Genomic DNA, 12146 nt, shown 5'->3' on the forward strand with positions numbered 1-12146 from the left:
GAATATACTTAATCTGTCTTATGTTTAAAAACGACTATACCGAATCTGTCTTATGTTTTAAAACGACTATTCCGAAACTCTCTTATGTTAAATAACGAATAACAACAACGATACCGACAAAAAATCATGCAAAAGGTTGTCGTTTTTGGCTAGATAAACGACGATACCGACGATTTCTTATGTTTAAAAACCGAAAATTTCTCAACTATGGAAAAGTTCCCGAATTTTTATTAAATTTTGGTTCTTTATTACGTTAGAACCTATATCTTAGTCCCGCTAGGGCATTGTGCCTAGCACCGAGATCAAGCGTTCTCAAGTTAGGGAGCTAAGCCCATCGGCCAACTAAAATTTATGTTATAACATGCGCTTACTGACTTTATACTGTCCACGCAGGCGCACGTGACAAATTTTTACATAAAGATTTACTTTTTCATCACATTCCCTCTCTAAAACATGAGTAGAGCGTGGATCACTAGGTGTGTACTGGGCACAAACGGAAAAGACCGGTGGTATAAATAAAGAACGTATGGTAGCGGGTTAAAAAATTTGTTTTGAAGTCAGATCATCTCGATTACTTTTTTGTTATGGTTGGGACAAATATAATCTGCAAAGTGTATAATAGACTATCCTACTTTTTGATTTATCGATTTTTAAAATACTGAATGGAACTAAAAAGCCGAGTGAAACCTTTACTAAATAGTATCAGTGAGGTTTGATCCCCCAGCATCTAACCGTCGAACATGTTACCTTCACTGTGCATTAACCATTGTGCCAAATGATACTTGCACTTGGAGTTTCATTTTGGTTATAATGGTAGATATACAGGAGTGTAATTTTTTATCAGTCCACCTTAAATTACACTCTTTACAGAGAGTGTAAAAATAGTGGACAAAAGAGTGTAAAAACAGTATAATTTTTTTTTAAATTATACTTTTGCACTCTTTTCCCCGTTAAAAGGGAGTGGGACGCATTGCACCCTAATTCGTGCTAATTAGGGCGAATTATGGGTGAAAACTCGTCCCGGGAAACCATTACGCTCAAAACAATTGACTATATCAAGTTGAAACGAAAGGGACGATTATTTTTATTTTAGTAGACACAAGAGTAAATGAGAGTGACAATTTAAGTAGTAATAGAGTGAGTGATAGTCCCCCGGGGGGGGGGGGAGGACCCCCATGTATTAAGATAGGGTATAGCGTATTTTTCGGGATTTGGGTCCTCCCTAACGAATTAAGATAGGGAATGAATTTGCATGTTTTAAGATTAGGTATAGCGGTCTCAATGTATTAATATAGGGTATAGGTTGCATGTATTAAGATTAGGAATAGAATCTCCATGTATTAAGATTGGGTATAGCCGCCATGTATTAAGATTAGGTATAGCCGCCATGTAATAAGATTGGGTATAGCCGCCATGTATTAAGATTAGTTATAGCGGACGACATGTATTAAGATTAGTTATAGCGGTAGACATGTATTAAGATTAGTTATAGCAGTCGACATGTATTAAGATTAGTTATATCGGTCGACATGTATTAAGATTAGTTATAGCGGTTGACATGAATTAAGATTAGTTATAGCGGTCGACATGTATTAAGATTAGCTATAGCGGTCGACATGTTTTAAAATTATTTATATCCGTTGACATATATTAAGATTAGGGGTATTTTTTGAAAAATTGTTGAGATTTTTGTACATTTTTACGTCGTTTTTTCAATAATTTCTAATTACTCTCTTCTGATTGGTTAAAAATGACAGCTTTTTTGAAAAAATTGAATTGAAAAACTTATAGATAACAGACACAGTATAAATTATGCACATCAAATTACACAATCACTCGAACATTTACATTAAATTGGTATAAAGTTTAAAGCATAATTATAAAAATTGACAAAGACAAAATATTAAAAATATCAAATGTTAGAGAATAATAAAAGTTATTATAAAAGCTCTACAATTTGAGGGGTTCGGTATGGATACCGTCAGCTAGAACTACTCGCTTGGGATAGAAATAGGATAACCCTTCCTTTGTCTGTTCATATGTAGCAACACAGTGATTTATTGTTCTGAAACCTCTATTTGTCGAAGTAAGGTTGATAATTTCATCCATCACTCGTCGATATTTTTCCATTGGTCCATCTCCAGTCTCCTCCAGAGTTCTTTTGTTAAGACCTTTGCTACTGAATTTGTACTTGCCCGACTTAGCATCGTAGCAACAATAGGTTTTACTGCAGAGACAAATCATTTCGGTGCATCTGAATTCTTCCTTGAAAAGACCTGGTTCCCGTTTATCATGCTTCTTATGTTTAGAACAACATGTTCTAGGGAAAAAGTTGCGTGAGGCATCTGCTCTGAAGGAATCATCACAGTCCTTTTCTCGCAAAGTCCCCCATTCTTCCTTTTTAGCAGGTCGAATACAATCATACAAGTTCTCGTGCGCTAGCGGTAAATAAAGAGAATCTGTATCCATCTCTAACTCTTCGAATTTATCCACATCGCAAAATCTGTCGAAGAAGTTATAGTAGAGCTCCAACATACGTAATTTTGCGTACTGAAGTATGAAGAATCCAACTATTATAGGTTCTCGATGCTCAATTTTCGATTTCGCAAGCTCAACTTCGTAAGTTTCTTTTGACACATTGTTCAGACGCTTAAACATTTTCCCATTGATTGCTTTGTGCGTCTTCTCATCATTCAAGTACTTGGTCTCTTTGTGTCTACTTCTGTCCATAATTTGATACCCATAAGAGCTGTTACCCAACAATTTCATTGTCTCAGCCACAACGCTAGAGTTAGGATTTTCATCACCCACTCTTCTAGCATCTACCACTGACTGAACAAAATTGTTGAAGCATTTTTTGGGTGTCTATTGTACAAATCTATAAATCTTTGTACATTTCAGACCAAGACTGAGATTAAAGTTGAGTAAAGGTGTAATGATTATCCCATTTTCCAACTTGAAGCTCGAAATCAACATTCGTTGAGGTTGTTTGAGTAGGTTGTTTTCAATTGCATACTCTCTCATATATTCTCCAATATCAGCTCGACTGACATTAAAGTTCTTAAAAATAGGAGGAAAATTAGAGAACTTGTACTTTAGTCCGTCTGGAACTTCGAGATCACACTGTACATATCCAAACATTTTCCCATCTCTTATTTTCGCTAAAAGAGACTCTTGCTTCATAGGTAGTTTGAAGGGAAAGTTCTTCCTCACGTGATTTCTAACATTTTCCTCTTCTTTAACACGTTCCCACCATTTACACTCCCGGACTTCAACAATATTGTATCCTTTGTTTCTCAAATAGTCTCTTCTCAATTCATTATGTTCTCTTTTTCTGATTCCTCTCTGCATTTCCTCCTCCGAGAGGCTTGCTCGATCTTCTTGGCATGGGCAAAAATGGAAATAACAACCCAATGCTTCGAATACTGTGTCACAATGAGCACAAAAACCGTCCACGCTAAAACAGTCAATCTTTTTCTGTTTCCCGGTCGTATAATAGCTTTCAATTATGCATTCCGGGCGTTGTGATTAGAGATAAGACATGACAATGTTCTCAAATGTTCAAAATTTATTGGTTCGAGCTTTGAATTTTTGAGAATTTGTGTCGAGTTCCCACCGTGTGTAAATTCATGTTGGCATTTCTTGACACATTGAAAAGGGGTAGAGTTTCCAAGGAACCGAAGGAAACAAAATGATTTGCCTTTTTGATAACTGTAGGTTGAATATCCCGTTCATGAATGAGATAATGTAGAAGGTGGGATTTGATGAGATTCAAATCGTACTTTCCACTGTTGAGTCCAAATACAGGTAATGTGTTGATATAACGCTCAAAGTGTTGTTGCAAGTCCAAAAGTTGATTTTTCTGCATTTGTAGGCACTGAGTAGACATATCAGCTTCCTCCTCCTCCTCAATACACTCATCTTCGAAATCAAATGCAGGATTTGTTCCACCTTTCCTTTCGTTCAATTTTTCAAAGATGGCTTTAACTCGACTATTGATTATCTCTTGAATTGATGCAAATTTTGTTTGCATTTCGGTTTTACTCTTGTTAGCTAACTCCTCGAGAGCTTCGACAAAAGAAACAATCAGGTTCTTAGGGTCATTGTCGCAAAGAAACACAGGTTCTTCAATCAAGTTGGAGGAAATGGAGACAGATATTGGTTCATGTTTTCCAATCCAAGTAGTTGTATTTGTATCTTTTAGCTCTTCAGTGGGAACGCAGATAGATTCAAAGTCAAAAATAGCCAAGTTTTTGAACAATTTTTGATCATCGTTGTAGGAAATTCCGAATGCATCGAGTTTATCAAACAAAGTTTCTCGCAGAGCATACACACTCTTTGGATAAATATGCTGTACTCTATCTTTGCAGGATTTTACATGACGGTTGAAATTACTTACGTACTTTATGAATGTATCGCAACTGGGGCAACGGAAGCGTTTAAAGAATGTGTTAATATCATCCACGTAGCATATATGGTTGTTGTATCGCAGTAAATTAATGTTCTTTTCGTACACTTCAACACTTCTTCCTGCAAGTTCTCCAACGAATTCTCCTTCTTCTATATCAATATCATATATAAAGATGTTATGCTTTATCGCATTTTCAACAAACACGAGATGATCGATTGATACTCCCCTGAAGTTGATTGCATCATGTCCGGATTCATGAAGAAAAGCACTAAACAAATTTGCTACATTCGTTTCCATCTCAGATGATCCGTACAAGTTAACAGCTATAGCTCTGAACAGGCAAAGATAATCTTTGTAGGTCTCGCCGTAACCATTCGATACAAGACAATTCACATCTGGTCGTCTAAGTAACTGTTCAGGAAGAACAGCATCGATACATCCCATTGGAATGTTTTTTAGGAGAGCGCAAAATATTGCTACGTTAGTAGTCAAAGCAAATCGCCACTTTGTATTTTCCCTCTCCTGTGCGCACGTCTCCACTAGATCCATTTTCTCTACTCTGTCTTGAAGAGAGACCAAGTCACCTTTTGAGCAGAGCAAATGAGATTTTTCAAAGAAAGTGTTGTTCTCATGCGCATTAAAGTATCGATACTCATCTGTGCCCACATAGCGCAGGAAAAAACCAAGAGCTAGATTCACTTTGGCAGCACAATTTAATTTTTCGAAGACTTCTTTTAATTTCTCGTTGATCTCATTGGGATCGAGCTTGGACAACTTGAAGTTAAACACTCGATGTCTCCAATTCTCCATTTCCGTATCATCAAAAAAGTGCTGGCAAGCACTAAGTTCCTGCTGCAATTGCTCGTTGTTCTGGTCCAGCTCCTCTGATTCTGGGACTTCTTTGAGCTTTTCACTCGATTTGGTCCCAACTTTTGTCGAAGTTCCATGCTTTCTCCTCTTGTGTTGTTGAAGAGAATAAAAACTTGGGAACTCTTCCAAGCACACAGTACATACAGTACTAAGCTTAACATCTTTTGGGGCATGATGCTTGGCAAGGTGATAATTCAAGTCTTCCTTCTTATGAGTATAGTAATTGGGACATTTGGGACATGATAAAGTCCCACTATCACAAGACTGTTTGTCTTGCCATGTTTTTCTTCACCACCATTTTTTCACACTTTGTGCATTTGACTGGGAGATTTCTATCGAGAGCAGGCATTGTTATGTTAGTTCAATATGAATTGAGTAAAATTCAGGTAAATTGCGAAGCATCTGAATCTGAAAAAACAGAAAGTATAATGATTTAAAGCTGCTATGTAACTTTGAGGTACTCGATGATGACTCATCCCTTCCATTTATGGAAATGACGTCATTTCTATTTTTAGATTCAGGCGTCATGTCAGAAAATTCTAGAAGATTGATATGATTCTAATTGCGACATTTCTGCATATAATTAACTAGCTTTCAGTTTAAATGTACAAATTCATTCCGTGGCAAAAAATTCGAACTAAAAATTTTTTCTCAATTTCTTCTCACTCTTATTTGTTAAACTTTACATGAATTTTTCCATTCAGATTATTTCCCCAAAGAAATTACAACAAGAAAACTATTCTTTAAAAAATCACGATTGTTACAGTATTTTGTATAGATTTAGTCCAAAATTTTGTATCTCAAATATTGATAAAATTTACTGCCTGAGATCAAATTTAGATTTACTGAAAATAGAAACTAGTGAATGAATGTGCTTCCAACACAACAAGAGAGAGATCAAGAAAAAGTTTCCATCTACTATTGAAGAACAAGTTTACGTTGTACAACTTAATGTTGTTGTAATAGAACCTCCCGCCCAATCAGACTTCAGCTTTAGAAATCTAATTCTCAAGATAAACGATTTAATTTTATGCATTGCTTTTTCTATTTTAATTTTCTTTTATATTAACAGAGTTTTACTTGATACCGTATTCATTTAAGAAAAATGTTGATCAAAAATCACTTACAACTTTTGGAAAAAATTTACAAAAGAAAGGAAGGAATCGCTTATGCTTACAGAGTAGACGAAATTGATGTTGACTCTTATTTCTTTTACAATTTTTTGGACGTTTTTACTCAAAACAACAGAATTATCCGATTTAGTAAAGGATTTGAATATGCAACCTTTTCAATAAAAAAATTCGAGTATGATGACTACATAACAAAACAATCTTTCGATTTATCGTCAGAACTACACATCAACAAGTATGAAATGCTCTTCATATTGAATTCTGTCCCAGAGATAATGGAACAGTACAGAAATTTGTCTCAATCTAATTATATCCCAATTCCTGAACCAGTAACAATTACTTCATCTCTGCAGAGTGCGCTGTTCTTTCATTATTACAAGGACTACAATGCAGAGGGGGTAAGACTACGATTTGGAATACGACTCCCCAACATTTATATACAAAAATTTAGTTCCAAATTTGGAACATTTTCCGAGATGGATTTGAGATTTAACGAGATGGAAAGAATTTATCAAAGCTTGACTTTTTTGATCAATTACGTCAACTCATTTCCTTTAACTTATCCATCTTTGGCTGTTAACTAGGATAACTCGTGTAAAAAGTACCTTTTTTGGTCACTATTCAGCTTTGAGCTTACGGGTTTCGGATAGTAATGTTAGATTTTCTATGAGTTGATTCCTTCTTTGGTAACTTTACAACTGAGACATTTCCTTTTCTGGAAAATAACGTCACTTTTTCTGCTAAACTTTACCCTTTTTGGAAACTTTGTTCTCATTGGTTGGAGTTTAGTATAAATAGAGCTGAAAAATTCTCCCGGCATCACTTGCTTTCTATTCTCTAAAATCCACATCACCTCTGTCTCAACTACTATAAACTCTCATCTAATCTCACCTCATTGAGAAATGGAATTTACAGTGCAGAACAACAGCCTTCTCTACTCAGTTTCTTTCACAGAGGAGACTGCTGGGATTAGCATCAGAGACCTATCGAATGGTCTCTACGAGTCCGTTGTAACCCTACCTATCACAGTGTGCCACATTATTGAGCACCAGCGACAACAGTTTGACACATATCATCAGGGGCAGGTTCCATTCACGGAGAATCAGCTTGGAACTCACGCAATGGGTCACGAATTTGCTGTGATCAGTGGGCATCACTACCCTCACGTTAACGGAACAGATTTTCCCGACAACTACGTTGCTGGAAGCATTCAGTTCACATTTCCATGGGAGGAAGGACAGATTCCCAACAACTGGTTCAATACACCCGAGACAAGTCAAGTATCCAGTCCAGAACCGCAAAACAGCCTTCTCCAGATAGTGAGCAATGCTGGCAGCAGTGAACAAAGCGAACTGAGTGTGGATACTAGCACCACGTGGTCATTTAATGATCTGGAAAACTTCGATCCAGCTCAATATTATGGTTCGACTGATATGTCAACTCACCGTCAATGACAACCCCCTCCATAGAGGACGGAACAGCTCACAACCCCATTGTGCTGACTGATGAGGCTCCGATAACTCCCATCAGTGTTCGACCTACAGAACCGCCAGCAATTGCTGAAAGAGTCCGTCCATTTGGCAATGAAATTCAAAACTTGCCAGATCACGTTGTGAGAACTCTTTTTGAATAAGTTTGATATTGTATATTTTATACTTGAATTCTTTGTGATGTATTTATACTTTTGTTTTAATTCATTTCTTTTTAAGTTGAAGTTTTTCTTTACTACAAACACTATGCAAGCTATGTTGAAAAAAACACAGCAATTTTTTTGTCAAAATTTTAGGAACACTTTGATAAAAATTCTGTTTCTTAACAAAAACGGTCGTTTAAAAATTGATTTTTAAGAAAAAAACTATATTACTTTTTCGATTTTTAATAAAAATCTTTGTTTTAAAAATTGATATTTATTGAAACAAAACAAGTTCGAAAGTTGTCATTTTAAAATGTAAAGAAAATTTCTTTTATTTGCGCAAAATCATACCGTAAAAGGAAGAAAAATGAAATTTTTTTGCGTTTTTAAATGACAGTTTTTGAAAATTTTTTCGACATTTAAGAAAACTTTTTCAATTCAAAACTCGATATTAAACAGAAATTCTTGAGAAAGTTTTCGATTTTTAAGAGAAAAGTTTGAAAAATTTTTCGATATTTAATTAAAAAAGTTGTTTGAATTTTCGATTTTTAAGAAAAGTTTTTGAAAAATTGATTTTTAACATAAGTTAATTTAAATTATAAAGGTAAATACAAATCACAAGCAAGAAACTATATACTTTATTTTCTAATTTCAAGATACAAAAGAGGATTATCAATTATGCCATGTCCATCTAACAAACAATCAACAATCTTTATAAGTTCACTCTCATACTTTGAACTTCTAAGGGAATCCTATCTAGAAAAGATGATCCAAGGGTTTGAGTACTCGCATTTCTTTGCTCAGAGCGTAGAAGGTGACGCTTGAACTTCTTTCTACTCAATCGTTTTTTGGAGATACTGGGCACTTTTTCCACGTACTTATTCTCCAAGTTGTGCTCTACCGCTCTGGTTAACTGAGTAAAGACCACTCCTGACTCTTCTATAATGGAACCAAAGAACTGATGTTTATAGAGTGTGTACAAGCAATCAACTGTTTGATAAACATAAGACAAGTTTTCCATTTTCTCTAGTATCTCTTTCACTGAGGATGAAATGAGAATAATGTGGTAGTGACAGGTCTTTAATGGACAAAAGTTGTCGTTACGAGTAGCAACGGAGTATTTTTTAGTGAGTAGATAAGGTTTATACTCCTTAACTGATACAGAAATGAATAATGTCTTGTCATTATAATCCCTGTAAAATTGAGGTAAAACCTGACACATTATTGCTGCCAATTCTATATCGGGATAACACTATAGAACCTATATATGGAAACAAGAATTACGGTAACGTAATTTCTATTTTTAGAGGTAACAAGTTCTGTTTCCATAAAAACCCATTTTTGAAATGATACAGTTCAAGAAACAGAAGGCTAAAAAAATTCGTTGTTATACTTGTTCAAAATATTTCTAGCACTATTTTTCTTTAATGCAACACAGACGAGCTAAACACCAGGATCCGTTTGAAATTCTGGTTAAAAAATTTGCAAACCTCGACATTTCCGAATAGATTACCCTATAAAGAAATAACGTCATTTAGCATACCTTTTATGGGTATACATGACGTCATTACCATAAAAGGAAATTTTAAGTTATTGAGAGGAATTGCGTACAAATACTTCATTTATTTTCTCTTTCACTCTAAGCTCAAGTTGTTGAAATGTCTCTCTCTAAAGTATCACCTTTTCTTTCGAGTGCTCCTTCAATGTACACTCAATCTTCACCAAAACCAGGGACTGATTCGGTTCCTTTTTATATGGACTTTGGTTCCAATTCAAAAAGATTTGGGAGATTTACTATGTCCCAGATTTCAAGAAACGGACAACTTTATACTGAACCAACCTTCCAAGTCTTTAGAAAAGACAATTCTGGGACTTTTGAAAAGTACCAGCAACTGCGAATTGGAGACTATGAGTTTAAGAAATTCTGCTTCCTCAAGGAGGATCTCCTCAATGGAGAACTGGAGATGAGAGAAAACCAACCCCATTTCGACAAAAACATAGGAATGGAACACGTGCTGGAACAGTGTCACAAAGTGAGAGAGATTAGCATTGGACGAAATCGCAGACTCTATGTTACTTTCCTCCAATACATCAAGGACAACCCAGCTTCAACTTGTATACAAATTCGACTTTTTTGTCGAAAGGAGAACAACGAGTTCAAACAAGTGACTTATGTCAGCTACACTCTGGATGAATTCAAGGAGTTGATACAAAATCTGAAGGACTTTTCTAATATTCAACAATGTACATTTCAATAAATGTGTAATTTTATAATGTATTTGTCTTTTTAATTCATACTATTTGAATCATTTTTCTTTTTTTCAAACTGAAAATGAGTTGGAATATTGGTTCCTCCAGACATATTTTTCTGAGTCTAAGAAATGAATCTAAAGTGTTCCACTTTAGACTTCACTACGAACTAAAAAAGTCTTCTTATACAGTTCCTGAAGCTCTAAATTTTCCCAAAATTGATAAACTTGACAGTGAGTCCAATTTTTCAGAACTAAAGTGGGTTATTCATAACGGATTACGACGCACTACTTTAATATATCAATCTGATAAACACGAAATTTCCATTTCACAACATCGTTGGAACGGAGTTCAATGGAGTTTTTTGACAAAAATTGAACTAAAAAAGGAGGAATACAAAAAATTATTGGAACATCTTCCTGACCTTCTTTCTTATGTAGAGATTTTCAAAAAGACCAGTATCACTTTAGATAAATAAAGAAAACAATTGATGGATATTGTCACACTTCTAAACATTTTTAATTGTTACAGTAGTATTTTTCCAATGTTTCCCAACAACGAAAAACGAAAAAACTGTTTCCTGGCTGCATGTAAAATTTGGGATCAAAACATTAATTTGGAGGAAATTGACCAAAACTTCCCCCACGGAGGACTTATTGGATACGGTAATTCAATTCTGGACTTTTTCCTAGCAAGATCGAAAGTGTTTCGTTTACATGCAATTTTACCCGATTCTGCTGGAGCGGTTAAAGGAACTACTACTATTGTTACATGCTACCTCAATTTCCGAGCTCATGTCTCTTGGGACACATTACTGGTCTGTTCTTTTGTATCTTTATAAAACTTTGTCATCCACGTATTTTCAAAATGCTAGACTGTTGATCATTTTTTGAAAAATCTTCCCAGAAGAAAGAATGCCTCTCGTTGTACTAGATATTGAATGCTTAGAAGGAAAAATTATCAAAGAGTTTGGAATCTTTAAGGACGGAATTGTACTTGGATACAGTTTTCTCCCACCTAAAGACTACAAGCCGACTTTTCAAGCAAAATGGAATACAAAAAATATGCACGGTATAAATTAGAACCATGGAAAGCTTGATTATTCTGAGTTGGCTTTATTATACATCAACATTGCTCACCAACAACAGAGTACTTTGCTAAAGGACTTGAAAAATGCAAAATTTTATCACCCTACTTGTGTAAGTATGTGGAAAATCTTGATGATCTTGGTTGTCCGAAGGCTTCCAAACTATTAGAAAACAAGGAAGTTGAATGGAATTGCAACAACTACCCCTATCGACACAAGAAGACTCTTCATTGTGCAGAAAAGAAGGCTTACGTTTATGGGATATGGACTTTAAATTTTTTTGATAATATTTAATGTTTGTATTTGTGATTGTAATTTATCATTTTTATTTGTAATTTTTTTCCTCTGAAATTAGTATAAGAAAATGAGTTGGTCAAAAAATATCTACAAATACTGTGTTCCCATACTTTATTATTCTTTCATAGTCTTGCTCCTGACTTTGGTACTTTTTTCAATTTTGATGCATTTTCTCAATGATTCATCTGAGGGAACAATAATTTGGTTGTGTGTTATGTTTAGTTCACTTATCTTTTTATTAATTTTTGGCATTTCTTTCGTTGTTTACGTTTGAATTCAGTTGCACAGTTCCTTTATCCCTAGGGAAGAAGATAGCGTATAAATGACTGATCGCACTGATAAGGGGCTTGAATTAGGTAATTTTGTCTTTGATGACAATAATCAAGAACGTCAATCTTGGAAATGTTTTGGACAGACGTGTAACCGGTCTTTAGTAGTTTTTTTGTCCCAGTTCTTTGTCATACTATT

The sequence above is a fragment of the Convolutriloba macropyga genome, chromosome 6 (genome assembly GCF_964194025.1).
Source record: "Convolutriloba macropyga chromosome 6, txConMacr16.3, whole genome shotgun sequence".
NCBI classification, from domain to species: Eukaryota; Metazoa; Xenacoelomorpha; order Acoela; family Convolutidae; genus Convolutriloba; species Convolutriloba macropyga.